The sequence below is a fragment of the Molothrus ater genome, chromosome 2 (genome assembly GCF_012460135.2).
Source record: "Molothrus ater isolate BHLD 08-10-18 breed brown headed cowbird chromosome 2, BPBGC_Mater_1.1, whole genome shotgun sequence".
In the NCBI taxonomy this organism is placed as follows: domain Eukaryota; kingdom Metazoa; phylum Chordata; class Aves; order Passeriformes; family Icteridae; genus Molothrus; species Molothrus ater.
Genome location: NC_050479.2, coordinates 112,876,752 through 112,882,751, shown reverse-complemented (window position 1 = coordinate 112,882,751; position 6,000 = coordinate 112,876,752).

The following is a 6,000-nucleotide window of genomic DNA, read 5'->3' as shown; positions in this document are numbered from 1 at the left end:
TCTGACAATGAAAAGCAGAATCCCCAGCTACCACTGGAGTCCTTCTTTGCTGCTGTAAATCCAACAGTAAGTAATATTTTTCTTCTGTGGAAAAGAAGGTTCCTATAAGTACTCGGTGAATTTATTCATCTTCTTTTTCTGCTTCCACTCTTTTTATGCCAGTGGAGAGAAAGTTGCCCACCTCTAATTAGTGAAATGCAGGATTTATCTGCATTTCCTATTCCTATTTGGAATTTCAAAAGTTTATCCTTGCACCTGCTTCACCCATACCTATTACTAGAATTTCATGTCATCCTCTGAAGTAAAATACTGTTTGCCTTTCTCTTCTGGTTCTATCCCCACACCCCTTTTTCTACCCTTCTTCACCCAACTCTTTTATTTCTTTATCTCTGCATTATTTTGGTTTTTTAAATCTGATTTTAAGAACATAAAACTCAGAGCTCATCCTCAACCTTGCATTTGCAAGCTGAGTGTTCATTTGTTTATTGAAAAACCAAAATATTTTTTAGCGATGCAGGGAAACCAAGCAGCCATGCAGCCCAAGATGGGAATGGGACACAGCTGGATTATTGGCAATTGGCAAAGAGAGAAGCAAAGGATTACAGAGGTTTAATCTATTCTGTGTGAAATAGAGGCATGAAATATTATAACCTTTTAGCTTTAGCAGCAGCCATAAAGCTAAGAAAACTTATTGGAATCCTGCTTGTTTAAAATTTAATGCTGTTTTCCTGCACTGCAGATATTGTTATGGGCAGATCATAGTTAAACACATTATAGGATTCTGAACTGTAGACATTAGTGGAAACAGACACTAAAATCCAGAAGGGGGTATCATTTTCTAAGTGAACATAAGAGGTCATCAATCCATGTCTTTCAAAAATCTCATTATAAAGTCTAAATACTTTATGGATAAGAGATTCAGATAATTCCCAAGCTGTTTGGCAACTGCAAACAGGTGATGAATTTACTAATGGGTTTTCAGCTGCAAACAGTTCAATTGTGGCTCCAAGGTTCTAGAACATTTTGTTTGTTTCTCTGTTTGTTTATTCAATGGTTGTTTCTCCAAGAACAGAAATAGTGGGGTAAAGGTCTGGGGCAAAGGTTTTTTGGTTTTGGTGGGTTTTTCTGAGTGTTTTTTTTTTTCCCCTAGAGATCTTAAGGTGACACATGAAAATTTCTTCATCTTAAAGGCAGCAAATAAATAAGAAGACCTTTATAAACAAGAAGCCTCAAAGATTTTTGCTAAGATTACCATGGATGTCTAAGAACTGTCTGTCCAGAAGGATCTGCAGTGAGCAGCCTCTGTTTGGGTGACACAGAATCCTCACAGATCTTTGCACTGTCGGAAGCAGGGAAAGAGTCCCATAAATGTGAGTAACAGACATCAATGAAGGCTGTTTTAATCTTCTTGCAACCCATTATTCTTAAATACTTTCTAAAAATTAATTAAATAATCAGTGAAGACATAAGAACTATGCTGAAAAGCAAAATGCAATCAAATGTTCAAAGAGCTGCCATGTTGCATCTGAATGAGAAAGAATTTATGTTGATAGTTGTGATTCATAGACAAGGTTCAAAAATCGTTTTTTGCTATGTAAGAGGGAGAAAATTGTAGACTGAGGGGGTGGTAATGAATAGGCTTGGAGGCGTTTGGTTTGTATAAGGAAATAAACACATTTGAACCTTGAATTACGAAAAGACAGAGGGCAAGAGCATGTGATTTAAAGATAACACTTTTTCAACAAATAATTTAGGGGTAGGCTGCAAAAGGCTGGGAGAATATATCAACATGATTGCAACTGTAACATTAGGAAAAGAGGTTTAAGATTAGAATTATCTTTTAAGAAAAGAAATATCCTGCTTTTAAGGGAGGGATTAGCAATGAAACACTGTACAAGGGAAAAATGAGAAACCAAGGTCATGTCAAATTCTTACACAGAGTGCATGTTAAGAAAGAATGCCATTCTTACACATTTTCCAAATCTATCCTCTTTTGTCCTTCAATGCCAAATTAAGTACTTGTGAGGAAAATGGCAAGAGGTGAAATCCAGTATGGACTGGGTGCAGTGTGCTCTGTGATCAGGTCCTTTCAGTGAGAGCATTGGTTTCTTTACAATGCTGTACACATCTCCTGACACCACTCTGTTGATATACACCCCCCCTAAGGTTAAGAAGGCCATTTCTGCATGAGTGTGTGTTCAGCCTGTGATCTTTAGCAGAGCTGCACTTCTGTATTTTACTGTCACAGGCATCTGTCCACGAGGAATTGGTGTAGGCACTGTAGGTCACTGACAGAGAGAAAGGAACAGCTGCTATCAGAGCAGAAGTTATAAGGGATCTGAATGGATCTTTTCTCATTTCATCTGAGACACCCTTTCTTATCAACAGCGCTGAGATGTATTTTTTAGTCTTTGCCTTGCTGGCAATCTTTCCAGTGGGACAGCAGCATTTTCAGACTAAATTGTTATTCTTCAAAATTTCTAGTGATCTTTATATTTCCACACTCAGGGTGTTTGATTAAAACTCTACTGCAGTTGTCAGGAATAGAGCATCCATTTCTCCCAAAGAAGTGCCACACTCCTGTTATCTTTGTCCTAGGCCACTCTGGTACTGCCTGGGAACCCCAGTGAGGTCAGATACTTGGGCAAAAGCTCAGACCTTGGCTCTGAATTTGGGGAACACTTGTCAAACATGAGCAATTCCAAAACAAGTGTTCTGGTGTTGGAGAACTGATGGTTCTCCATAAACAGAACTACCAAGTGTGCAGAAACATAAGGGCAAAAGGAACTGCAACTACTTCAGAAGAAATGTTGGATTCCAACCCTGTTTCCATATACTATAGGTATGTTCTGAAAAATCACATCAACATATCCCAGAAAAATCAACTTGTTACAGTCAAGGAGAAACAACCACCAAGACAAATATAATTGACTTAATTGCAGTTCTACAGAAGTCGTTCACAAACAATATTATAGCTAATAATGCCATGCTGCTGGGAAAAGGAAAAAAAAAACCATTCTGGAAAATATAACTAGGCTAAGTAAGACACAGACCAGTTATCTGTTCTGCCCAGCCCTAGAGAGAACATGGCTGGATTCATGTCTCTGTAATGTGGGATATTTAAACAAACACCATGGCCACTTCATGTTCACAGAGAGACAGAAGTAATGATCCAAGCTCTAGAAAACATGATCTGTGAGGCAAGATTGAACCAATTGGCTTTGTTCAGTTAAAAGTAGAGACAGAAATAGGCTTGGTCTTCTCTTGGGGTGCACCAACAGCTGCTGCTGAGTAAACACACAAGGAAAACAGTCAGTCTGAATTTGAGCTAGATTTGAGCTAGGTAGAGGGAAGAGTGACAGGATAGACTGAAGGAGATGTTATGGACTTTTCACTGCAGGGGCTAAAAAAAACCAGGCTGGGCAAAAATCTGTTAGGAATTAGAATTTCTCACCATGCCCTGGAGTGAGCTGAACAGTTCCTGCCATCTTGAGCCTTCATCCTTCCCAGCCTCTGATTCCCAACCAGCTCTCTGTGTAAGAGAAACAAATTTATTCAAGGTTTCTGCAGAAAAATATTATTGCCCTTGATGGGAAGAAGTAGATAAGTCATCATCAGAGTCACAAAGAGCAACCCAAGAGAAAGGAAAAGGCAGGAGAGCTCCATGCAGCCCGGCTGGCTGAGGAACCCTTCCTGCTTGTGCTGAGTAACCCAGAGATATTTATTTGCCTCCCTCTCTTCCCCCTCCCCTCGTCTATAAAGCAGTCTAGACAGTAAGATTTAGATTTTCTGGAAAATATTTGTTCCATTTTATCAGCACGTGGTAAGAAGATTTAATGTGCTAAAATAGAAAAAGTAATTGATGTTTTATCTAGGGATAATTATCTGTCTTTCACATTGCTTTTTCCCACACAGAAGCTCAGCTAAAAACACTCTTTTACTTTTCAATTATATTTCTTCTGGAAAACCTTTTGCTTGCTAAAGCTTCTGAAAACGTGGAACAGGTTCTACATAGTAGAATAATAAAAAAGTCTCTATTAATCATAATCATAAATTGTGATCAAGTCCACTACAGGTGTAATTTCTCTCTCTCAAAATATGATAAAAGATGGGATTAATCATCTAATATGCTAGTCACAGCAGTATTTTTCTTTTAGACACATTCTGGATATACTGGATATGCTGAGTATCACAAAAAAATATTTGGGAGAAAAAGATAAAAATATAATACTTTTTCAATGGAAATTATTGTAAAGAAATCTAGCAGTTCTGTTTTTCTTCTTAACTTATATCACAATTTAGCCTTATGCTAGAAAAGTCATAACCTCCAAATCTGCGTTTTGAAGTTCCCAACTTACAGATGTTGAGATCATAGAAGGGGATCCTTAATAAAATATCAAATGCATTCATCTACAAATGTCATGAGGGCCATAAATCAAAATCAGGGTTTTCTGAAAAGCTTCTGTCTCTATAAGACATGAAATCAAAGTTCAAGATTCACCGTAGATTTTTTTAAACTGTGGCTAAAGCTCAGCCGTTTTGTAGAGTCCTCATTAAATTCTAATTTTATATCCATGATGGGCAAGAGTCATATAAAGGCACCCAGATTTCTGCCTGATTGGGAAGCCTAGAAGATGAACATGGTCCTAACAGTATTTCATCTGTGCTGTATACATCTGCTATTAAAGCTATGAATACAACTTGTCCTTTTAAAATAAAACCCAACAGACTAAATGGTCTAATTTACATCTCCACTGAACTCCAGCATTAGGGTGTTCTGTGAGCTTGTTAACTTCTGTGTCAGCAGTTTTGCTGGCCCCAAGACCTTCAAGCTTCCTTTAAATAGAAACTTAACAATTTGCACTGATGACTTGGAGAATAAAGTAAAAAATTCCTTGATTTGGAAGAAGAATCTAACAGCAAATCCATGTGGATGTTCAATGGAAGTTTTGAATTTAGAAATCCTAATGCTGAGTAAAAAAAGAACAAAGATGAAGGGATCACTCACTTCTGTGCAGCATCTAAGTCATACCAGGAATATTTTACTCAGTTTTAATCTTCCCAGATTTGATAAAGACATTGTAAGAATTGCCAGTATAATGTCCTTGAGGGATTTCATAAGATTCTCAAGGGGAAGAATTCTCATCTCTATTTATCTTATTTATAAAACCTCAGCTCTATTTATCTTATTTATAATTGACAATAGGCATCTATTGGCATCTATCAGTGGGTACCTACCTGTCTAGGCTCCTGCCTTGTTGAAAGAGTAGTACAAATAATTACAGTTTAATTTCTGATTTCAAAGCTAAGCTCTTTTAATTTTTTAGGAGGACTATTACCTTAGTCAAAATTCAAAATTTCAAATTTTGTGCATGCGCTCCAACTCTTCTGAAGGTAATTTAAGCAGCCAAAAAAACCATCTAAATATTTTTTTCTTTTTAAGAATTCAGGCCTAGAAATGTATGAAGTTATCAAGATGAATTAATATCATTTCATAGCTGATTTTCTATACAACAGCCTAGACACTGTCTGTAATTTTTTTTTCTGCTTGGATGATTTTTTTTTTTTTGCACCAAGTGTCATTTTGCCCTCTGATATTTTATGTCTACTTCACACAAAAATTGTCATACAAATGTGAGCCAATGTTTAAATCTGCAATCTCCACACCCTGTTAAATGTGAATTCTATTTATACATATTTGTGCTGATAGACAGAATTCTACAGTAGGGCTCCATCACTTGAAGAACTCTTTGCCACTGGAGATGAAAATTTTTGTCTTCCTTTTAGTTAAAGGAAGCTAAAGATAGATGAGTTCAGTTCAGTCCTGCTTTTTTTCCCACATCTGAGTTATCTGAAGTGTCTGATAACATCTTGACCAGAAGATGTTGAGGAAAATGTATTATCTTTGCAAATTCAATTAATTCCAAAGACTTGAAAATTAAAAAAGCTGGAGAAAATTGTGTAGCATTATTTTCTTCAGTTAATCAAAGAGAAGAGTAG